Genomic DNA, 25,630 nt, shown 5'->3' with positions numbered 1-25,630 from the left:
GCTTTATGACCTGTTTAGAACTTGAATAATAAAATTGCTCATATTTGCTTTTTGTCTAACATCATTTCCCTAATCTAAAATAAATATAAAATAAGGAGTAATGTCATTAGCAAAAATCCATAAAGTGAGATATCCTCATTAAAATAATGTAAAACACAGTCACATATTATTGCAGCCCACTCTAGTATTCTTGCCTAGAGAATCCTCATGAACAGAAGAGCCTGGGGTCGCAAAGAGTCTGACATGACTGAACAAATTCCAATAGCAAACGGCCAAGTTGATGCAAAACCGCAATTACTTTTGCACCAACTGAATAATTTCAATGTGATAGATGAATTGCCTATGTTATTTGCTTGCTTTATGTTTTGCCTGAATATCACAGGTTGCTCTATGCCTACACACACACACACACACACACACACACACACACACAGGCTATTGAAAAATGGCTGTTTGTTAAAGATATTTTTTTAAATTTGCCATTTCATTATGAAAAAAATTAAATATAAGGAAAGTTGGAAACATTTATACAATCAACGTGTATATACCCAACACTTAGAGTTTAATACTAACATTTTACTGTACTTTATCACATATCTATCCATATATCCACCTTTCTTCACAAACAGATATATTTTAAAGACTTTTAAAAATGTATTTTATTGTTGTATAGTTGATTTACAATGTTGTATAAAAAGACTTTTGTTTAAGGGTGAATATTTAAGTTATTTAGTTTCAGTCATGGATGAAGCAGTTTGCTCCTATTTGGGCTTCCAAAGCATTAGAATAGAATTTCATTATGTAGTAAATCACTCTACATTTGACTCTTAAAATTTGAAAAAGCAAAAACTTAAAATTGTGCCTTGAGACTGGTACTCATAGACAGTAACAGATATGTCAGAGTGGGTGATGAAAGAACTGGGTTAGAATGAGCTCTAGACTTTAATTGAAGATGTTTAGTCTAAACTAGAAGCAATGAGAAAACTAAACATTGTAATTAATGAAGCTGTTAGAAAAATAGCAGGGCTTCCTTGGTGGCTCAGCAGTAAAGAATCTGCCTGTCAATGCAGGAGACACAGGTTTGATCCCTGGGTCAGGAATATCCTCTGGAGAAGGAAATGGCAACCAACTCCAGTATTCTTGCCTGGAGAATCCCATGTACAGAAAAGGCCGGAGGGCTACAGTACATGGGGTCACAGAAAATCAGAAACGACTGAGTGCACTCAGACTCACATACATGCACACATAAACACACACACTATCAGAGGGGAATCTAGATTTTGTGGGCTTAAAGTTCATAGAATTAGGCCATCAAAATACAAAATTAAGGGCAAGAAAGAATATTCTAAAGGGCCTATTTAAATGTGAAGTCCTGAAGGTTCAGAAGCTTTTTTAACTTTACTGTGACCCATCTATGAAATTCATAACAGATAAATTAGCTACATAATTATTTTCCATTGCACAGGGAAGTTCAGTTCAGTCACTCAGTCGACTTTGACTCTTTGAGACCCCATGGACTGCAGCACCCCAGTCTTCCCTGTCCATCACCAACTCCCGGTGCTTGCTCAAACTCATGTCCATTGAGTCGGTGATGCCATCTAACCATCTCATCCTCTGTCGTCCCCTTCTCCTTGCACCTTCAATCTTTCCCAGAACCAGGGTCTTTTCCAGTGAGTCAGTTCTTCGTATCAGGTCGCCAGATTTTTGGAGTTTCAGCTTCAGCATCAATCCTTCCAAAGAATATTCAGGACTGATTTCCTTTAGGATGGACTGGTTTGATATCCTTGCAGTCCAATGGACTCTCAAGATACTTCTCCAACACCACAATTTGAGAGCATCAAGTCTTTGGCACTCAGCTTTCTTTATAGTCCAACTCTCACATCCATACATGACTACTGGAAAAAACCATAGCTTTGACTAGATGGACCTTTGTTGGCAAAGTAATGTCTCTGCTTTTTTTTTTTTTCTCTTTATTTTTTTTTTTCTCTCTAATTTTATTTTTAAACTTTACATAATTGTATTAGTTTTGCCAAATATCAAAATGAATCCGCCACAGGTATACATGTGTTCCCCATCCCGAACCCTCCTCCCTCCTCCCTCCCCATACCATCCCTCTGGGCCATCCCAGTGCACCAGCCCCAAGCATCCAGCATCATGCATCGAACCTGGACTGGCAACTCGTTTCCTACATGATATTTCACATGTTTCATTGCCATTCTCCCAAATCTTCCCACCCTCTCCCTCTCCCACAGAGTCCATAAGACTGTTCTATACATCAGTGTCTCTTTTGCTGTCTCGTACACCGGGTTATTGTTACCATCTTTCTAAATTCCATATATATGCGTTAGTATACTGTATTTATGTTTTTCCTTCTGGCTTACTTCACTCTGTATAATAGGCTCCAGTTTGATCCACCTCATTAGAACTGATTCAAATGTATTCTTTTTAATGGCTGAGTAATACTCCATTGTGTATATGTACCACAGCTTTCTTATCCATTCATCTGCTGATGGACATCTAGGTTGCTTCCATGTCTTGGCTATTATAAACAGTGCTGCGATGAACATTGGGGTACATGTGTCTCTTTCCCTTCTGGTTTCCTCAGTGTGTATGCCCAGCAGTGGGGTTGCTGGATCATAAGGCAGTTCTATTTCCAGTTTTTTAAGGAATCTCCACACTGTTCTCCATAGTGGCTGTACTAGTTTGCATTCCCACCAACAGTGTAAGAGGGTTCCCTTTTCTCCACACCCTCTCCAGCATTTATTATTTGTAGATAAGCAATTTATAGATTCAACGCAATCCCTATCAAGCTACCAACAGTATTCTTCACAGAGCTAGAACAAATAATTTCACAATTTGTATGGAAATACAAAAAACCTCGAATAGCCAAAGCGATCTTGAGAAAGAAGAATGGAACTGGAGGAATCAACCTACCTGACTTCAGGCTCTACTACAAAGCCACAGTTATCAAGACAGTATGGTACTGGCACAAAGACAGAAATATTGATCAATGGAATAAAATAGAAAGCCCAGAGATAAATCCACGCACATATGGACACCTTATCTTCGACAAAGGAGGCAAGAATATACAATGGATTAAAGACAATCTCTTTAACAAGTGGTGCTGGGAAATCTGGTCAACCACTTGTAAAAGAATGAAACTGGACCACTTTCTAACACCATACACAAAATTAAACTCAAAATGGATTAAAGATCTCAACGTAAGACCAGAAACTATAAAACTCCTAGAGGAGAACATAGGCAAAACACTCTCCGACATACATCACAGCAGGATCCTCTATGACCCACCTCCCAGAATATTGGAAATAAAAGCAAAAATAAACAAATGGGACCTAATTAACCTTAAAAGCTTCTGCACATCAAAGGAAACTATTAGCAAGGTGAAAAGACAGCCTTCAGAATGGGAGAAAATAATAGCAAATGAAGCAACCGACAAACAACTAATCTCAAAAATATACAAGCAACTCCTACAGCTCAACTCCAGAAAAATAAACGACCCAATCAAAAAATGGGCCAAAGAACTAAATAGACATTTCTCCAAAAAAGACATACAGATGTCTCTGCTTTTTAACATGCTATCTAGGTTGGTCATAACTTTCCTTCCAAGAAGTAAGCATCTTTTAATTTCATGGCTACAGTCACGATCTACAGTGATTTTGGAGCCCAAGAAAATAGTCTGTCACTGTTTCCATTGTCTCCCCATCTATTTGCCATGAAGTGATGGGACCAGATGCCATGATCTTAGTTTTCTGAAATTTGAGTTTTAAGCCAGCTTTCTCACTCTCCTCTTTTACTTTCATGAAGAAGCTTCTCAGTTCCTTTCTGTTTTCTCCTATAAGGGTGATGTCATCTGTGTATCAGGTTATTGATATTTCTCCTGGCAATCTTTATTCCAGCTTGTGCTTCATCCAGTCTGGCATTTCACATGATGTACTCTGCATATAAGTTAAACAAGCATGGTGACAATATATAACCTTGATGTACTATTTTCCCAATTTGGAACTAGTGCATTGTTCCATGTCTGGTTTTAACTGTTGCTTCTTGACCTGAATACAGATTTCTCAGAGGCAGATAAGGTGGTCTGGTATTCTTGTCTCTTTAAGAATTTTCCACAGTTTACTGTGATCCACACAGTCAAAGGCTTTAAAGTAGTCAATGAAGCAGAATTAGATGTTTTTCTGGAATTCTCTTGCTCTTTCTATGATCCAATGAATTCTGGCAATTTGATCTCTGGCTCCTCTGTCTTTTCTAAATCCAGCTTGAATATCTGTATATTCTTGGTTCGTGTACTGTTGAAGCCTCTCTTGGAGAATTTTGAGCATTACTTGCTAGAGTGTAAGATGAAGGCAACTGTGCAGTAGTTTGAACATTCTTTGACATTACCTTTCTTTGGGATTGGAATGAACTTTTCCAGTCCTTTGACCCTGCTAAGTTTTCCAAATTTGCTTGTATATTGAGTGCAACAGTTTAACATCATTGTCTTTTAGAATTTGAAATAGCTTAGCTAGAATTCTATCACCTGCACTAGCTATGTTCTCAGTGATGCTTCCTAAGGAAGGGAGTGGACAAAAGGAAACTAATATTGTATAAGGACCTACTATGTGACTGGCATTATGCTAAGCACTTTACACAAAATATCTTATTTTAAACCTCATAATACTATGAGTCTGATATTATATATGAACTATATTTCATAAGTTAGATATGTTTAATAAATAGCAAACGCAGGGTTTGAACCTGTCTTTCTGATTCTACAACTTATGTTCACTCCATCATACCCTTACATGAGAATATCTATTTTCACAATGTCTGTTAATTATATTAAAAATAAAAATAGAAATGTGGTCAAATACAGGTATTGACAGCAGAGGGCTTACATTTATAAAGGATAAGAGAAGTGCTCCAATAATAATGCAAGACAGAATGTTTTATTTGCCACAAGAAATGTTTTAAGATAACCATCTTTTGCCAATGGTGGGATAATTCTAAGTAATATAAACATAAAATAACTTTTTGTTTTTCAAGCACTGCTTTTTAACTATGTTCTTTCTGTCATTTTGTGCCTTCTCAACATCTGTAGTAGATTCCATTAATTTGTGACCATTTTCTTTTATTCCAATTTTGTTCAGCTCAGTATAAAAATTCAAAAACCTTTCCCATCTTCTGCTCCAGTGCAGACTGGAACCAAGACCCTGGCTGTTTGGAAACTGGTCTTGGTAGTAGCGAGTGCTAGGTGGGTGCAGTGCCTCTGCTGCTGTGTGATCTTTGCACATATGAAGTGTATAGCTTTCTTGTTTACCTTCATGCCAGCTACTTCTATGACTGAATATTACTGACTCCTCAGAAAGGACCACTTCTGTCATTCTTCAGCTTCTCCAGGTAGACAGGCATCTTATTTACTCAACGTCTCTCTAGATAGCCCTAAAAATTTTTGCTCTTTGTGCTAAAGTTCTCTTCTGAGTTCTTCTACCCCCATCACTGAGAGGGTTTCTCCCATATTCTTTGAAAGCATACCTTGCCAAAATTTCTTTTTGTCCTGCTTATGTAGGCAACTCCAGCAGGGCTCTTCCCTTTAGAAATACCTATACCAGAAACATATATGTTTCTATGTTTTTATATGCTTTCCAAAACATATCAGGCTCGCCCAACAACTCTCTCACCATTCCTGACTCATGGCATTATCAGGATGAGACTGCAGACTCATCCAGGAAGTGAGAAACATCTCATATCCTTGCAGGCAACCTTAATTTCTCTGAATGATTCTCTTGAAGCTGTCCCTTGGCCTCACTCAGCCTGTGTTAATGACAGAAAGCACACCAGTCACTCTCCCATGGGGAGAAGAAGAAGTGATTTCCAAATGGAAACACTATACAACTCATAAAACTACTGATTCTACCCTTCACACTGCTTATATAACCTGAAGAGAAGTGAGGTTATCTGTCACCAGTTGCTAGCTAGTCACTTAGAAATGGTTCATACTCAGCTTTGGGCCTCAGTAACTAACACTGTATAAAGATTATTTGGAGTAGTAAGGGAAAGCTGCTTAGCATGTATAAGAGTTGCATAAAGGCCTAAGGTTTCTAGAACCTGGAGGAATAATGATAAAACTATTGTGATTAAGTTCTGTATAACTGAAAAACAAATGAAATATCATTAGTTTGTTTGTTCATCTGTCTATTTAGATGCCATAGTATGGTGGATAAGAGTTTTGATTCTGGAGTTCAAAAGACCTAGATTCATGTGTTAACTTAGGAATATTAGTTAGCACTAAGTTTATATTCTGAAAACTTTTTTACAAGTTTTTCCTCACAGGCATTTTTACACAGACCACAGAATGTGCTATCAACTTACTATTTGTGTCCTTTAAAAGTTCATATGTTGAAACCTAATTCCAAATGTGATATTTGAAGGTGGGACCTTTGAGAAGTGGTTCTTCATGAAGGTGGGCCCCTCATGAATGAGATTAGTGTCTTTGTAAAAGAGACCCCAAAGAGAGTCATTGCCCTTCTGCCATGTGAGAGTGTAGCAAGAAGATGATGGACATCTATGAGCCAGGAAGAATGGTTCTCACCAGACATGGAGTTTAAGGTCGGATTGGTGAGAAATATACACACCTTAGCATTTTCTGGTAACTTTCCTTTACTCCAGGGCCTCCCCAGTAGCTCAGCTGGTAAAGAATCTGCCTGCAATGCAGAGACCCTGGTTCAATTCCTGGGTTGGCAAGATCCCATATTCTGGCCTAGAGAATTCCATGGACTGTATAGTTCATGGGGTCACAAAGAGTCGGACATGACTGAGCGACTTTCACTTTTACTTTCCTTTCCTCCAGGAGTCAGCAAAAATTTTCTGTAAAGAGTCAGAGAGTAAATATTCTAGGCTTTGTAGTTCATAAAAGACGTTGGTTACATATTCTTTAATTTTGACAAACCTTTAAAATAGTTAAAAGCTGGGGGGCAGTCCTAAGATGGCAGAGGAATAGGACAGGGAGACCAATTTCTCCCCACAAATTCAACAAAAGAACATTTGAAAGCTGAGTAAATTCCACAAAACACCTTCTGAATGCCAGCTGAGGACGTCAGGCACCCAAAAAAGCAGCCCATTGTCTTTGAAAGAAAGTAGGAAAAAATATAAAAGAGAGACAAAAGAGGTAAGGATGGAGATCCATCCTGGGAAGGGAGTCTTAAAAAAGAGAGAAGTTTCCAAACACCAGGAAACAGTCTCACCGGTGAGTCTGTGGCGAACCTTGGAACCTCAGAGGGCAACATAACCGGGAGGAAAAGCAAATAAATAATTAAAACCTACAGATTACGTGCCCAATGATAACTCCCAGCAGAGAAGCAGCCCAGATGCCTGCATCCACCCCTAGGAAGCAGGGGCTGGGCAGGGAGGCATGGGCTGCATTGCTTAAGGACCAGGCCTGAATGCCCCAAGGGCAATCTGACAGAACTAACTTGAGATAGCAAACCAGACCGTGGGACAGCTACCTGGTAAAAAGCCCTAAACTGAGACACTGCCAGGCCTGGTCACAGAACAAAGGACTGAGCAGAGCTAGCTGGCTATGGACTGGCCCATCCCCCAGGAGACAGGCAGGCGAGGGCACCCAGAGCCAGAAAGGGGCAATCTCAGCCCCAGAGAAGCATCATCTACCAAACTGCAAGCAGACTTCATTGATAACCAAGACTCCTTGGGATTCTGGCCAGCCGACATCCGCCTGAGAAGGTGTGCCAGTTGTACACCCAGAAAACCGAGTGGCAGGGACAGGGGAGGTGATAAGTTGCAGCGACTGCACTCACCAAATAACTGGTCACCTGAGTGGCTCAGATCTGGAAAGGGCACAAAATGCAGGCCCTACCGAGTCTGTGCCTTTGTGGAGTACCTGAGTATCTGAACCTGAGCGGCTTACACCTGGGAAGTGCATGCAACCCAGGGCCCGCCTCAGACAGTTCCCGGCAGAACAACCTAGAACAACCTGAGCAGTGTAGACTGGGAAAGCACACACGCTGTGAGTGGGGGCAAATCCAGTGTGGCCGAGACACTGGGAGCACTCCCCACAGACACCAGTGTTATTTGTTTGCAGGGTTCCTCCCTACCCACAGCACAACTGAACAAGTTAGCCTAAAAAGGTGTCCACCACCGCCCCCTTGTGTCAGGGAAGAAATTAGACACTGAAGAGACCAGCAAACAGAAGAAGCTAAAACAGAGGGAACCGCCCTGGAAGTGACAGGTGCAATACATTAAAACCCTGTAGTTAGAACCGACTACATAGGAAGGGGCCTATAGATCTTCAGAAGTATAAGCCAGATCAAGGAACTATCTGAAAATGAACTGACCCCACACTTTCCACAATATCAGAGAAAGTCCTAGATATATATTTACTATTAACATTCTTTAAATTAAATATATATATATATATATATATATTTTAAGTCCTCTATTACTCCTTTAATTTTCATTTTTATAACCTACTATTAGTTTGCAAAAAAAAAAAAGACACCATTTTTAAAGCAAACTTCATATAAATATATTTTATAATTTTTATGACTTTGTTTTTTTATTCTTTAATATTGTATTTTTGATAATCCAATCTCTACTCTAGATTTTTAATCTTTGCTTTTTTGTATTTCTTATCAATTTTGTATCTTTAAGAACCGAATCTTCAGTACCCATTTATTGCTCTCTCCCCCTTTGGACTCTCCTTTTTCTCCACCAGGTCGCCTCTATCTCAACCCTCCCCCATCTCTTCTCTACCCAACTCTGTGAATGTCTTTGTGTGTTCTGGGCTGTGGAGAACACTTAGGGAACTGATTACAGGCTAGATCTGTCTCTCTCCTTTTGATTCCCCCTTTTATCCTCCTGGCCACTTCTGTCTCCTTCCTCCCTTCTCTCTTCTCTGTGTAAATCCATGAACATCTCTGAGGGGTCCAGATTGTGGAGAGAACATAGGGAAGTAATTAGTGGCTAGCTTGCTCTATCCTCCTTTGATCCCCTCTCTTCTCCTCCTGGTCACCTCTATCCCCCTCCTCCCTTTTCTTTTCTACCTCTAACTCTGTGAACCTTTCTGGGTTCCCTCATTGTGGAGAAACTTTTCATCTTTAACCTAGATGTTTTATCATTGGTGCTGTATAGATGGAGAAGTCTTGAGGCTACTGTAAGAATAAGACTTAAAACCAGAGGCAGGAGGCTTAAGTCCAAATCCTGAGAACACCAGAGAACTCCTGACTCCAGGGAATATTAATCAATAGGAGCTCATCAAACGCCTCCATACCTACACTGAAACCAAGCAACACCTGAGGGCCAATAAGTTCCAGAGCAAGACATACCATGCAAAATCTCCAGCAACACAGGAACATAGCCCTGAGCTTTAATACACAGGCTGTCCAAAGTCACTCCAAACCCACTGATATCTCATAACTCATTACTAGACACTTCATTGCACTCCAGAGAGAAGAAATCCAGCTCCACCCACCAGAACACTGACACAAGCTTCCCTAACCAGGAAACTTCGACAAGCCATCCATCCGACCCCACCCAGAGCAAGGAAACACCACAATAAAGAGAACTCCACAAATTGCCAGAATACGGAAAGTCCACCCCAAACAGCAATATAAACAAGATGAAAAGGCAGAGAAATATGCAGCAGGTAAAGGAACAGGATAAATGTCCACCAAACCAAACGAAAGAGGAAGAGATAGGGAATCTACCTGATAAAGAATTCCAAATAATGATAGTGAAAATGATCCAAAATCTTGAAAACAAAATGGAGTTACAGATAAATAGCCTGGAGACAAGAATTGAGAAGATGCAAGAAAGGTTTAACAAGGACCTAAAAGAAATAAAAAAGAGTCAGTATATAATGAATAATGCAATAAATGAGATCAAAAACACTCTGGAAGGATCCAACAGTAGAATAACAGAAGCAGAAGATAAGATAAGTGAGGTAGAAGATAGAATGGTAGAAATAAATTTATCAGAGAGGAAAAAAGAAAAATGAATTAAAAGAAATGAGGACAATCTCAGAGACCTCCAGGACACTGTTAAACACCCCAACATTTGAATCATAGGAGTGGCAGAAGAAGAAGACAAAAAGAAAGACCATGAGAAAATACTTGAGGAGATAATAGTTGAAAACTTCCCTAAAATGGGGAAGGAAATAATCACCCAAGTCCAAGAAACCCAGAGAGTCCCAAACAGGATAAACCCAAGGTGAAACACACCAAGACACATATTAATCAAATTAACAAAGATCAAACACAAAGAACAAATATTAAAAGCAGCAAGGGAAAACCACAAATAACACACAAGGGAATTCCCATAAGGATAACAGCTGATCTTTCTATAGAAACTCTTCAGGCCAGGAGGGAGTGGCAGGACATACTTAAAGTGATGAAAGAAAATAACCTACAGCCCAGATTAGTGTACCCAGCAAGGATCTCATTCAAATATGAAGGAGAAATCAAAAGCTTTATAGACAAGCACAAGCTGAGAGAATTCAGCACCACCAAACCATCTCTCCAACAAATGCTAAAGGATCTTCTCTAGACAGGAAACACAAAAAGGGTGTATAAACTCTAACCCAAAACAATAAAGTAAATGGCAATGGGATCATACTTATCAATAATTACCTTGAACGAAAATGGGTTGAATGCCCCAACCAAAAGACAAAGCCTGGATGAATGGATACAAAACAAGACCCCTATATATGTTGTCTACAAGAGACCCACCTCAAAACAAGGGACACAGACAGACTGAAAGTGAAGAACAGGAAACAGTTATTCCACGCAAATAGAGACCAAAAGAAAGTAGACTAGCAATACTCATATCAGATAAAATACGTTTTAAAACGAAGGCTGTGAGAAGAGACAAAGAAGGACACTACCTAATGATCAAATGATCAATCCAAGAAGAAGATATAACAATTATAAATATATATGTACCCAACATAAGAGAACCGCAATATGTAAGACAAATGCTAACAAGTATAAAGGGGAAACTAACAATAACACAATAATATTGGGAGACTTTAATACCCCACTGACACCTATGGATAGATCAACTAAACAGAAAATTAACAAGGAAACACAAACTTTAAATGATACAATAGACCAGTTAGACCTAATTGATATCTATAGGACATTTCACCCAAAAACAATGAATTTCACCTTTTTCTCAAGTGCACATGGAACCTTCTCCAGGATAGATCACATCCAGGGCCATAAACCTAGCCTTGGTAAATTAAAAAAAATTGAAATCATTCCAAGCATCTTTTCTGACCACAATGCAGTAAGATTAGATGTCAATTACAGGAGAACAACTATTGAAAATTCCAACATATGGAGGCTGAACAACATGCTGCTGAATAACCAACAAATCACAGAAGAAATCAAAAACGAAATAAAAATATGCATAGAAATGAATGAAAATGAAAACACAACACAAAACCTGTGGGAAACTGTAAAACTTAGCACTACAGTGCTAAGGGGAAGGTTCATAGAAATACAGGCATACCTCAAGAAACAAGAAAAAAGTTCAATAAGTAACCTAACGCTATACCTAAAGCAACTAGAAAAGGAAGAAATAAAGAACCTTAGGGTTAGTAGAAAGAAAGAAATCTTAAAAATTAGGGCAGAAATAAATGCAAAAGAAACAATAGAGGCCATAGCAAAAATCAACAAAGCCAAAAGCTAGTTCTTTGAAAGGATAAATAAAACTGACAAAACATCAGCCAGTCTCATCAAGAAACAAAGGAACAAAAATCAAATCAGTAAAATTAGAAATGAAAATGGAGAGATCACAACAGACAGCACAGAAGTAAAAGGTATCATAAGAGACTACTATCAGCAACTATATGCCAATAAAATGGACAACTTGGAAGAAATGAACAAAATTTTAGAAAAGTACAACTTCCCAAAACTGAAGCAGGAAGAAATAGAAAACCTATCACAAGCACAGAAATGGAAACTGTAATCAGAAATCTTCCAGCAAACAAAAGCCCAGGACCAGATGGCTTCATAGCTGAATTTTACCAAAAATTTATACTCAAACTCTTCCAGAAAATTGCAGAGGAAGGTAAACTTCCAAACTCATTCTATGAGGCCACCATCACCCTAATACCAAAACCTGACAAAGATGCCACCAAAAAAAGAAAACTACAGGCCAATATCACTGATGAACATAGATAACAAAAATCCTTAACAAAATTCTAGTAATCAGAATCCAACAACACATTAAAAAGACCATACATCATGACCAAGTGGCCTTTATCCCAGGGATGCAAGGATTCTTCAATATCTGCAAATCAATCAATGTAATACACCACATTAACAAATTGAAAAATAAAAGTCATATGATTATCTCAATAGACACAGAGAAAGCCTTTGACAAAATTCAGCATCCATGTATAATAATAACCCTCCAGAAAGCAGGAATAGAAGCAACATACCTTAACATAATAAAAGCTATATATGACAAACCCACAGCAAAATTTATCCTCATAGTTGAAAAATTGAAAGCATTTCCCCTAAAGTTAGGAACAAGACAAGGGTACCCACTCTCTCCACTACTATTCAACATAGTTTTGGAAGTTTTTGGCTACAGCAATCAGAGCAGAAAAAGAATAAAAGGAATTCAAATTGGAAAAGAAGAAGTAAAACTCTCACTGCTTGCAGATGACATGATCCTTTACATAGAAAACCCTAAAGACTCCACCAGAAATTACTAGACCTAATCAATGAATATAGTAAAGTTGCAGGATATAAAATCAACACACAGAAATCCCTTGAATTCCTGTACACTAATAATGAGAAAATAGAAAGAGAAATTAAGGAAACAATTCCATTCACCATCACAACGAAAATAATAAAATACTTAAGACTATATCTGCCTAAAGAAACTAAAGACATATATATAGAAAACTATGAAACACAGGTGAAAGAAATCAAAAGGACACTAATAGATGGAAAAATATACTGTGTTCATGGAAAAAAGTAGGATTGTAGTTTTCCAACTCTGCAAAAATAAAGAGAAATTCCAAGAAACGTTAAATATAGAAAGAATAAATTACCTAGAAAGGAAAAAATAATCAGATTGGAATTGAATTTCTCATTGGCAATGCTGAAATGTGAAGCTTTTGAAAAACATCTACAGAGTACTGATCAAAAAGTATCACGGTGAGTAACATTCTTAGACTGAAATAAAAGGGTCCTTTGCCACAAAACTAGGTCTTTGAAATAGACACTCTATCCACCCTACAGCAATGACCCCTCTCACAGTACAATGATTCTGGCTAATCAAGTGCCTGTGCTGCACCACTACTTTTGGGACAGAACTGGAGTCTGTAAATTGTTTGGAGTGTTTCCTACAGGCTATTAGAAAGGTGTGCTTATTAAGGTAGGATATGAGATCAGATCAGATTCAGTCGCTCAGTCGTGTTCAACTCTTTGTGACCCCATGAATCGCAGCATGCCAGGCCTCCCTGTCCATCACCAACTCCCAGAGTTCACTCAGACTCACGTCCATCGAGTCAGTGATGCCATCCAGTCATCTCATCCTCTGTGGTCCCCTTCTTCTCCTGCCCCCAATCCCTCCCAGCATCAGAGTCTTTTCCAATGAGTCAACTCTTCACATCAGGTGGCCAAAGTACTGGAGTTTCAGCTTTAGCATCATGCCTTCCAAAGAAATCCCAGGGCTGATCTCCTTCAGAATGGACTGGTTGGATCTCCTTGCAGTCCAAGGGACTCTCAGGAGTCTTCTCCAACACCACAGTTCAAAAGCATCAATTCTTCGGCGCTCAGCCTTCTTCACAGTCCAACTCTCACATCCATACATGACCACAGGAAAACCATAGGCTTGACTAGACGGACCTTTGTTGGCAAAGTAATGTCTCTGCTTTTGAATATGCTATCTAGGTTGGTCATAACTTTCCTTCCAAGGAGTAAGCATCTTTTAATTTCATGGCTGCAGTCACCATCTGCAGTGATTTTGGAGCCCCCAGAAAAATAAAATCTGACACTGTTTCGACTGTTTCCCCATCTATTTCCATGAAGTGGTGGGACCGGATGCCATGATCTTCATTTTCTGAATGTTGAGCTTTAAGCCAACTTTTTCACTCTCTTCTTTCACTTTCATCAAGAGGCTTTTGAGTTCCTCTACACTTTTCTGCCATAAGGGTGGTGTCATCTGCATATCTGAGGTTATTGATATTTCTCCCAGCAATCTTGATTCCAGCTTGTGTTTCTTCCAGTCCAGTGTTTCTCATGATGTACTCTGCATATAAGTTAAATAAGCAGGGTGACAATATACAGCCTTGACATACTCCTTTTCCTATTTGGGAACCAGTCTGTTGTTCCATGTCCAGTTCTAACTGGTGCTTCCTGACTTGCATACAAATTTCTCAAGAGGCAGATAAGGTGGTCTGGTATTCCCATATTTTCAGAATTTTCCACAGTGTATTGTGATCCACACAGTCAAAGGCTTTGGCATAGTCAATAAAGCAGAAATAGATGTTTTTCTGGAACTCTCTTGCTTTTTCCATGATCCAGCGGATGTTGGCAATTTGATCTCTTGTTCCTCTGCCTTTTCTAAAACCAGCTTGAACATCAGGATGTTCACGGTTCACATATTGCTGAAGCCTGGCTTGGAGACTTTTGAGCATTACTTTACTAGCGTGTGAGATGAGTGAAATTGTGCGGTAGTTTGTGCATTCTTTGGTATTGCCTTTCTTTGGGATTGGAATGAAAACTGACCTTTTCTAGTCCTGTGGCCACTGCTGAGTTTTCCAAATTTGCTGGCATATTGAGTGCAGCACTTTCACAGCATCATCTTTCAGGATTTGGAATAGCTCAACTGGAATTCTGTCACCTCCACTAGCTTTGTTTGTAGTGATGCTTTCTAAGGCCCACTTGACTTCACATTCCAGGATGTCTGGCTCTAGGTCAGTGATCACACCATCGTGATTATATGGGTCGTGAAGATCTTTTTTGTAGAGTTCTTCTGTGTATTCTTGCCACCTCTTCTTAATATCTTCTGCTTCTGTTAGTTCCATACCATTTCTGTCCTTTATCGAGCCCATCTTTGCATGAAATGTTCCTTTGGTATCTCTGATTTTCTTGAGGAGATCTCTAGTCTTTCCCATTCTGTTGTTTTCCTCTATTTCTTTGCACTGATCGCTGAAGAAGGCTTTCTTATCTCTTCTTGCTATTCTTTGGAACTCTGCATTCAGATGTTTATATCTTTCCTTTTCTCCTTTGCTTTTCACTTCTCTTCTTTTCACAGCTATTTGTAAGGCCTCCCCAGACAGCCATTTTGCTTTTTTGCATTTCTTTTCCATGAGGATGGTCTTGATCCCTGTCTCCTGTACAATGTCACGAAGCTCATTCCATAGTTCATCAGGCACTCTATCTATCAGATCTAGGCAGTTAAGTCTATTTCTCACTTCCACTGCATAATCATAAGGGATTTGATTTAGGTTATATATAGATCAGATTTAATAATTTATTAGCTTGGTTTATACCATGGTTGTATGGTATGTAGACCTTTATTTTTATCTTTGTTTCTATCCCCATAAATGTTAGCAGTATGTCTGACCATGACCCAAGAACCTATGATATGTCAAAGATATAATAAAACAAAGCTACTTAGAAATGTGTGAGAATGTAGAGATTATATTGTCCATGAACCTCACGTGGGAAAAATGCTCAAATGAAAGAACTTAATAACCAAACATTAAATGAACTGAAAAAGACACCTCAAGAGAGGACAGATGAGAGAGAACACCATGGTGAGTAAGGCTTTGAAGAAACAAATGCAGTAGGTTAGGCAGTTAGGAAGTTTGGAATATGTGCCTTAAGGGCAAAATAACGACTCTAGAAATAGGATATAATGTAAGGGAAATTTGAATAACTGCTAAACTAGTTTAACAAAACAGAATCTCGGAATAGGGAAAGGACAAAATAAATATCTCTCAAAGTTCTTTTTTTCATAGTGGTGGTGGTATTGCTGTGAGAATAGCTAGAAAAAGTGAAGAACATACAATTGTTCTAAAGGCCTCAAGTTATTAAAGGGGGTAACTAGGGAGGATATGGGAAATATGGGTGTATTCTGTAGGACAGTTTTTGAAAATGCTGCTTTAGTTATGTTTACTGTGAATGTATTGATATTTCCCTCTGGTGGGTATATTATGATGAATCTTTTGTTATAATTAAGGTACCTTGTCACATTGCTTACATTTATTGAACACCCCCAGATTGTTTGGAAATTATTATATAGAAATTTCATGCTCTTCCTTTTCATATTATAGATATTTCCATCTTGATAATACCTCAGATGCATATTCCTCATATGTTTTTGGTGCTAGCAGATTTTTGAGATTTACGTTTTTTTCTTCCTTCACACTACCACCTTCTACAATGTTTAACAATCTCCTGACTCTATATTTAGTGGAATATACTTTTTCAGACACTGAAGAACACTTTTCCTTTTCTTAACTTGAGCTTGTACAAACTGACAATTTAAACCAGATATTTTGTAATCCCTTGAATTCAAAGCTTGGAGACAGTTGGAAGAAAGAAATACAAGTTTTCTATCATCTCAGTCAAAAGACAGAATTGCAAAAGAAAATGTTGAACTGTAAGTGTTTTCAGTCTTTTTCTGAATGCTGTCAGGTTAGGAAAGGTGCACAAGTATTTTGATAACTGACTTAGATGTTTTCATGGACTCAGAAAGATGGGATTGAGAGATAGCTCATTTAACAAGCATTGACTGATATAGTTTAACCAGCTAGCTAGTAACAACTTTTGTGAGTAGTGATTTCATTTTTATAGTATTTCAGGCTCTGAATGCAAAGCTCCAAATAATCATAGAATCTCAAGAAACTACCGTGTTAGGATGAGCTAGAGTATGCTGCAGGAACACATGGCCCCCAAATCTTAGTGACTCAAAGGAAGAAATGCCATGCCTCATTCATACTACAAACCCTCCATGGGTTGGCTCGAGGCTGTGTTCCTACACTGTCTTCTCTCTAAAATCCCAGATGTTGAAACAGCCATGATCTAGAATGTTGTAAAATGGTGTGGCAAAGGGGAAAATTGTGTGTAAAGGCTCTCAAAGTTTCCATTCTGCTCAACAGTGAAATAGGTAGTTTTTGCTTACATTTGTTGTTGTTCAGTCCCTAAGTCATGTCTGACTCTTTGTGACCCCATGTACTACAGCACACCAGGCTTCCCTGTCCATCACTATCTCCTGGAGCTTGCTCAAACTCATGTCCATTGAGTCGGTGATGCCATCCAGCCATCTCATCCTCTGTAATCCCCTTCTCCTGCCCTCAGTCTTTCCCAGCAGCAGAGTCTTTACCAATGAGTCAGCTCGTTGCATCAGCTGACCAAAATATTGGAGCTTTAGCTTCAGTATCAGTCCTTCCTAACAATATTCAGGGTTGATTTCCTTTAGGATTGATGGTTTGATCTCCTTGCCACCCAAGGGACTCTCAAGAGTCTTCTCCAGCACCATAGTTCAAAAGCATCTATTCTTCAGCACTCAGACTGCTTTATGGTCCAAATCTCACATCTATACATGACTAATGGAAAACCATAGCTTTGACTATCCAGACCTTTGTCAGAAATGTGATGTCTCTGCTTTCTAATATGCTCTCTAGGTTTGTCATCAGAGAAGGCAATGGCACCCCACTCCAGTACTCTTGCCTGGAAAATCCCATGGATGTAGGAGCCTGGTGGGCTGCAGTCCATGGGGTCGTTAAGATTCGGACACGACTGAGCGACTTCACTTTCACTTTTTCACTTTTATGCATTGGAGAAGGAAATGGCAACCCACTCCAGTGTTCTTGCCTGGAGAATCCCAGGGACGGGGGAGCCTGGTGGGCTGACGTCTATGGGGTCACACAGAGTCAGACACGACTGAAGTGACTTAGCAGCAGCAGCAGCAGGTTTGTCATCAGAGAAGGCAATGGCAACCCACTCCAGTGTTCTTGCCTGGAAAATCCCAGGGACTGAGGAGCCTGGTGGGCTGTTGTCTATGGGGTCGCACAGAGTCAGACATGACTGAAATGACTTAGCAGCAGCAGCAGCAGGTTTGGCATAGTTTTTCTTCCAAGGAGCAAGTGTCTTTTAATTTCATGACTACAGTCACTGTCCACAGTGATTTTGGAGCTCAAGAAAATAAAATGTGTCACTCTTTCCACTCTTCCCCATCTATTTTCCATGAAGTGATGGGACTGGATGCTATGATCTTAGTTCTTTGAATGTTAAGTTTTAAGCCAGCTTTTTCACTCCCCTCTTCCACCTTTATTAAGAAGCACTTTAGTTTCTCTTCAGTTTCTGCCATTATAGTTGTGTTATCTGCATATCTGAGGTTATTGATAATTCTCTCAGCAGTCTTAATTTCAGCTTTGCCTCATCCAGCCCAACATTTTGCATGATGTACTCTGCATATAAGTTAAATAAGCAGGATGACAAAATACAGCCTTGACGACCTACTCCTTTCCCAATTTGGAACCAGTGCATTTTTCCATGTCTGGTTCTAACTGTTGCTTCTTGACCTGCATACAGGTTTTTCAGGAGACAGGTAAGGTGGTCTGGTATTCTCATCTCTTTAAGAATTTTCCTCAGTTTGTTGTGATCCACACAGTCAAAGACTTTAGTATAATCAATGAAGCAGAAGTAGATGTTTTTCTGGAATTCTCTTGCCTTTTTTCATGATCCAACAGATGTTGGCAATTTGATCTCTGATTCATCCTACTTTTCTAAATCCAGCTTGTACATCTGGAAATTCTTGGTTTACGTCCTCTTGAAGCCTGTCTGGAAGGATTTTGAGCATTACCTTGCTAGCATGTCTAATGAGTGCAGTTGTGCAGCAGTTAGAACATTCTTTGACATTGGCCTTCTTTGAAATTGAAATGAAAACTGATCTTTTCCAGTGCTTTGGTTCTATTTTTAAATTTTTGAGAATCTTTTATACTGTTTTCCATAGTGTTGTTTTTCTTTAGTTGCTCAGTTGTGTCTGACTCTTTGTGTCCCAATGGACTATATATAGCCTGCCAGGCTCTTCTGTTCATGGGATTCTCTAGGCAAGAGTGAAGTGGGTTGCCATTTCCTCCTCCAGGGAGTCTTCTAACCCAGGGATCAATCCTGTGTCTCCTGCACTGGCAGGCAGATTCTTTACCACTGAGCCACCAGGGAAGTCCATAGTGACTGTACAAGTCTACAATCTCACAGAAGGGGTTCCTTCTCTCCACATCTAGGCCAGCACTTGTTATGTCTTGTCTTTTTGATGATAGCCATTCTAACAGATGTGAGGTTATATGTCACAGTGGTTTTAATTTGCATTTCTCTGATGATTAATGATGTTGAGCATCTTTCAATGTACCTGTTGGCCTTTCATTTATCTTCTTTGGAGAAATGTCTATTCAGGTCCTTTGCCCATTTAAAAAAATTGTATTATCTTTTTTTTTTTTTTTTTTTTTACTATGGAGTTGCGTTATTTCTTTATATATTTGGATATTAAACCCTTATCAGATATATGGTAAGCAAATATTTTTCCATTCTCTTGGTTATATTTTCACTTTATTGATGGTTTCTTTTGCTATGTAGAAACTTTTTAGTTTCATATAGTCTTACTTGTTTATTCTTGATCTTGTTCCTTGTGCTTTAGGTGTCAAGTTAAACATTTTAAACAGTACCATACTGACATATGTAAATTAGTGAACATCTTTTATAATCCAGTTTGAAGATGTTAAAAGAATAAAGTAAACTAAAAATAGGTGAAGGGTACAGATTTTGAAGGCTTCATAATTGAAGACCTAATATTTCTCAAGATATATATTTGGAGCATCTCAAATATTGCTACTAGGGGCACTAAGGAATAATTTTCCTTTAGGACAGTCTTACAGCCTAGATAAAGTCACATGGATCCAGGGATCAGATTCCCAGTTTTTCAATTTTTTCCCTTTCAGAAAATATCGGCAACTTCTTTCCAAATCACTATGAACAGTTAAAATGCTCACTTCCTGGCTCCTCAGTCGCCTTGAATTGGAAAATGAAACTGATTTTATTTAGTTTTTAAAAAGTATGAAGAGAGGGTGGGGAGGAAAGGGAATTCTCCTATACTGTTGGTGGGAATGAAACTTGGTACAGTCACTATGGATAAAAGTATAGAGGTTCCTTAAAAAACTAAAAATAGAACTTCCATATTAATCAGCAATCCCACTCCTGGGCATGTACCTGGAGAAAACCATAATTTGAAAAGATACATACACCTCAATGTTCATCCCAACACTATTCACAAAAGCCAAGACATGGAAACAATCTAAATGTCCATCAACAGAGGAATGGATAAAGAAGATGCGGTACACATATGCAATGGAGTGTTAGTCGGCCATAAAATAGAACAAAATAATGCCGTTTGCAGCAACATGGATGGAGCTAGAATTTGTCATACTGAGCGAAGTGAGGCAGACAGAGAAAGATAAACATCATATGTATTGCTTTTATGTGGAATCTTAAAAATAGGCTACAAATGAACTTATCTGCAAAACAGAAATACAGTTACAGATATGGAAAACAAAATTACAATTACTAAGGAATAAGGTGGGGGAAGGATAAATTGGGAGATTGGGATTGACATATACACATATAAAATAAATAAAATAATAGATATAAAATAGATGACTAATACAGACCTATTTATAGCACAGGGAACTCTACTCAATACACTATAATTTCCTATATGGGAAAAGAATCTAAAAAAACGAGTGGATATATGCTATGTAAAACTGATATACTTTGCTGTACATCTGAAACTAATACAGCATTCTAAATCAACTATACCCCAATAAAATATTTTCTAAAGAAGTATCCAGTAAAGAAGACTGATGTCAATATTGGGGTAGCATGAAGTATTCTCTTTGTCTCTTCCCTTCAATGTATAGCCAGTAAAACATCCATGACTTAACAGAGGTTCCTCTTCCCAACACACAAAGATGCTGGAGACTTACTTCCACACATCTGTATATCTAAATGAGTGGGGTGGAACTGGGGAAACAGCAAAGGCAGTATCCATGATTCTGGACCCCCAGTCTTGGTGGCTAAGCCTGCAGCTCCACAGATCCTGCCAGCAGCAGGGGAGGAGTCGCTTGTAAACTGAACAACCCCAAATGTGGCAAAGGCAACTGTGACCTTAGCATCTCCCAAACCCCCTCTCCTCATGGCAGCAGAGCCCATGACCCAGGTGACTCTAAACACGACAAAGCTGCCTGTCATCCTGGTGTCCCAGGCAGTGATGCCAGTGACAGCAGTGACAACCCGAGAGGCACAAGAAATGACAATGAAGATACTTGGTGACACTTGTAGCAGAGATGATAAAGTGAATAGTGCTAATTCTTTAATACAACCAAAAGCAGTTCATATAAAAGAAACCAAATACTTGTGCTATAGCACTACCTACTGAAAAAACAAAGGCCTCTAATTACTAGCATGTTGACTCCTTAGAATTAAGGTGGGGGGTGGGGAGTTATACTTAAAGAAAAAAATATATTTACTACTTCAAATGTGCCAGCGGAGAAATAACTCATTAAGCATCATGAAGAACCATGGTAACATGATATCACAAAAAGGAAATGACAGTTCTCCAGGAACCAGACTTAGAGTCACATAATATTATGATCTAACTGATAGAGAATCCAATATAGCTGTCACGATGAAACTCAGTGAGTTGCAAGAAAACTTAGAAAGGCAGTTCAGTGAGCTCAGGAATAAAGCTGATGAGTAGAAAGAATAGCAAAGAGATTGAAACTCTAAAAAAGTACCAAAAAATTTCTGAACCTGGAGAACTCAATGAATGAAATGAACAATTGGAAGGCATTGGAAATAGCGATCTTATGGAAGGAAAATTATGAGGTCAATAATAGAAATTTAGAAATAATACAAGTAGAAGAGGAAAGAGTAATAAAATATTTGAAAAATGAGGAAATCCTACAAGAACTATCCGACTCTTAGGAAAGGCAACATAGAATAATGGGTATCTCAGAAAGAGGGCTTCCCTGGTAGCTCAGTTAGTAAAGAATCCACCTACAATGCAGGAGACCCCGGTTCAATTCCTGGGTCAGGTATATCCCCTGGAGAGGCGATAGGCTACCCACTCTAGTATTCATGGGCTTCCCTAGTGGCTCATATGGTAAAGAATTTGCCTGCAATGTGGGAGACCTGGGTTTGATCCCTGGGATGTTGGGAAGATGCCCTAGAAGAGGGCATGGCAAGCTACTCCAGTATTCTTGCTTGGAGGATCCCCATGGACAGAAGAGCCTGGTGGGCTGCAGTCCATGGGGTCTCAAAGAGTTGGACACGACTGAACAACTAAGCACAGCACAGAGGCTAAAAATACAACAGGAAAGATCAATGAATTTAAGAGCTGGTTCTTTGAAAGATAAACAAAAATGATAAACAATTAGCTAGACTCACTGATAAAGAAAGTGAAAAAACTCAGATAAATAAATCAGAAACAAACAAAAAAAGAGAAATTATAATGGTTACCATACAAATACAAAAAGAGAATACTGTTAATTGCTATATGCCAACAAATTGAACAATCTAGAAGAAAGATAAATTCTTAGTTTTGCACAACCTTCCAAGATTGAATCATCAAGAAATGGAAAATCTTAATAGACTGATCACTAGTGATAGAGAAACTCCCAAGAAACAGAAGTCCAGAACCAGATGGCTTCACAGGTGAATTTTACAAAACATTCAAAGAAGATTTAATACCTATACTCAAATCTTCCAAAAAATTGAAGAAGTGTGAATGCTTTCTAACTCATTTTATGAGGCTAGCATTACCCTGATACCAAAATAAAACAAGGACTGCACAAAAAGTAAATACAGGCCAATATCTTTGATGAATATAGATGCAAAAATCTTCAACGAAGTATTTGCAAACTAAATATAACAATGCATTATAAAAATAATACAGCATGATCAAGTAGCATTTTTTCCAGGGATGCAAGGAAGGTTCAGCATCTGCAAGTCAATCAAAGTGATACATGCCATTAACAAAATCAAAGATAAAAATCATATGGTCATCTTGATAGATGGGGAAAAAGCATTTGACAAAATTTAGCACCAATTTATGATTAAAAATCTCAATGAAATGAATGTAGAATAAACATGCCTCCACACAATAAAGGCTCACAACTAACACATTTTTCACTGTTTTAACAGTAAAAAAGTGAAAGTTATCCTTCTAAGATTAGGAACAAGACAAGGATGCCTATTCTCACCACTCTTACTCAACATGTTATTGCAAGTCTTAGCCAGAGCAGTTAGGCAAGAAAAAGAGATAAAAGGCATCAAAACTGGAAAGGAAGAAGTAAAGTTGTCAATATTTGTGGATGATATAATCTAATATATAGAAAATCCTAAAAACTCCACTAAACAAGTATTATAAATAATAAACAAATACAGTAAAAATGCAGAATAAAAATCAATATACAAAAATCTATTCCATTTCTATGCACTAACAATGAACTAACAGAAATAGAAATTAATAAAACAATTGTATTTGGAATTGCAAAAAGTAGAGTAAAATAGCTAGGAATAAATTTAAGAAAGGAGGTGAAAGACATGTAAATTGAAAACTATAAGATAATCTTGAAAGAAATTAAAGAAGATATAATTAAATGGAAAGATATTCTGTGTTCATGGGTTGGAAGAATTAACATTTTGAAATGTCCATGATACCTAAAGCAATCTATAGATTCAATGCCATCGTTATCAATATTTCAGTGACATTTTTCACAGAAATAGAATAAAAAATATTAAAACTTATATGGAACAAAAAAAAGAACCCCAAAACATTTGAATGCTGAGTAACTTCCACAAAACAAATTCTGAATGCTTCTGAATGCTGACAGAGCACACGAGGCGCCCAGAAAGGCAGCCCGTTCTCTTCAAAAGGAGGTAGGACAAAATATAAAGGACAAAAAGAGAGACAAAAGAGTTAGGTATGGAGACCCATCACGGGGAGGGAGTTGTGAAGGAGGAGAAATTTCCAAACACCAGGAAACGCTCTCACCGCCGGGTCTGTGGGGAGTTTTGGAATCTCAGATGGCAACATAACTGGGAGGGGAAAAAAAAAAAAAAAACCACAGAATATGAGCCTAAATGTAACTCCAAGCAGAGAAGTAGCCCAGATGCTCATGTCTGCCATCAGCGAGCAGGGGCTGAACAGGGAGGCATGAGTTCCATGCTTAGGGTAAGGACCAGGCCTGAATGCCCTGAGGACAATCTGAGGGAGCTAACATAAGACAGCAACCCAAACTGTGGGATAGTCAGAGAAAAACAAAAGAGAGAGAGAGAGAGAACTTTCCCAAAAAAACTCTAACCTAAGGCACAGCCTGGCCTACTCACAGAACAAAGGATTAAACAAATATCAAAGGAGAGCTAGCCAACTCTGGACTGGCCCCTTCTCCCACCAGAGGCAGAGAGGCAGGCAGGCAACAGCTAGAGCTGGAAGGCAAAGGACAATCTCAGACCCAGAAACAGCATCCTCCTCCAAACTGTGAGCAGGCTCCCAGCTGCTAACGAAGTCTTCCTGAGATCCTGGACAGTTGACACCTGCCAGGAGGGTCACAGCCAGAGATTAGCTCCCCAGAGGAGACACACGGCACACCTTAGGTGGTGCTTTACCCGCCCACCCAGGAAACCCAGTGGCTGGGACCAGGGAGGTGATTAAGACTCATAGCCCCCCGGGACAGTGCATTCGCCAAACACCTGGTCGCCTGAGCTTCTTGGACCTGGGAAGGGTACAAAACGCAAGCCCCACCGAGTCTGTGCCTTTGTGGAGTACCTGAGAACCTGAACCTGAGCAGCTTAGACCTGGGAAGTGCATGAAACCCAGGGCTCGCTTCGGACAGTTCCCCTGCAGAGCAACCTGGAGCCTGAGCAGTGTAGACTGGGAAAGCACATGCGCCGTGAGCTGGGGCAAACTCAGTATGGTCCATGCACTGCTAGTACTCCCCACACATGCCAGTGATATTTGTTTGCAGTGTTCCTCCCTCCCCACAGAGCAACTGAACAAGTGAGCCTAAATAAGTAACCACCTTTGCCCCCTTATGTCAGGGCTGAAATTAGACACTGAAAAGACTTGCAAACAGAGGAAGCCAAAATAAACAAAGAAGAGGGAACCACTCTGGAAGTGACAGGTGCAACAGATTAAAATCCTGTACTTAGAATTGACTAAGCATTGGAAGGGGCCTATAGACCTTGAGAAGAAGTATAAGCTGGAACAAGGAACTATCTGAAACTGAACTGACCACACACTGCCCTCAACAGCTCCAGAGAAATTCCTAGATATATTTTTACTATTAGCATTTTTTAATTTTAATTTTTTTATTTTAAAGTTATTTATTACTCCTTTAATTTTCATTTTTATAACCTACTATTACCTTGCAAAAATAAAAAACCCTATTTTTAAAGCAAATTTTTTAGACTGATTTTGTTTTGTATTTTTAATATTGTATATTTGAGAGTCTAACCACTACTCTAGATTTTTAGTCTTTGCTTTTTGGTATTTCTTATCAATTTTGTACCTTTAAGAATCTAACCTTCAG

The sequence above is a fragment of the Bos taurus genome, chromosome X, assembly GCF_002263795.3.
Source record: "Bos taurus isolate L1 Dominette 01449 registration number 42190680 breed Hereford chromosome X, ARS-UCD2.0, whole genome shotgun sequence".
In the NCBI taxonomy this organism is placed as follows: domain Eukaryota; kingdom Metazoa; phylum Chordata; class Mammalia; order Artiodactyla; family Bovidae; genus Bos; species Bos taurus.
Note: the sequence above shows the minus strand (reverse complement) of the source record.